Source organism: Orycteropus afer, unplaced genomic scaffold, assembly GCF_000298275.1.
Source record: "Orycteropus afer afer isolate SDZICR_OR568_19922 unplaced genomic scaffold, OryAfe1.0 scaffold00001, whole genome shotgun sequence".
Lineage (NCBI taxonomy): Eukaryota > Metazoa > Chordata > Mammalia > Tubulidentata > Orycteropodidae > Orycteropus > Orycteropus afer.
The window spans coordinates 31,492,310-31,492,808 of NW_006921588.1; positions in this window are offsets into that span (position 1 = coordinate 31,492,310).

Below are 499 nucleotides of genomic sequence, written 5' to 3' on the forward strand. Positions count from 1 at the left end.
TCAATTCCAGACCTGAAGGGCAACTAGGGGCCATAGTCTCAGTGGTTACACCAGGCTCCATTGGACCAGCAAACCTGGTCCCCACCTTCTTTTCTGGCTGCACTTCTTCCAGGACAGATTTGTTGGTTCTTTTAGCAATCCATGGTACCTTCAGCATTCTTCGTCAACACCACAACTCAAAAGCATAGACTCTTCTTCGGTCTTCCTTATTCATTTCCAGCTCTCACATGCATATGAGGTGATTGAAAATACCATGGCTTGTGTAAGGCATACTTTAGTCCTCAAGGAGACATCTTTGATCTTCAGCACTTGAAAAAGGTCTTTTGCAGCTGATTTGCCCAGGGCTATACGTCATCTGTGTACTCCATCTATATGTCATCTGACATATAGCAATGGGCAAATCAGCTGCAAAAGACCTCTTTCAAGTGCTGAAGACCAAAGATGTTTCCTTGAGGACTAAGATGGTAGCATAGTGCCTAAGGCATTTGACTGCTAACCA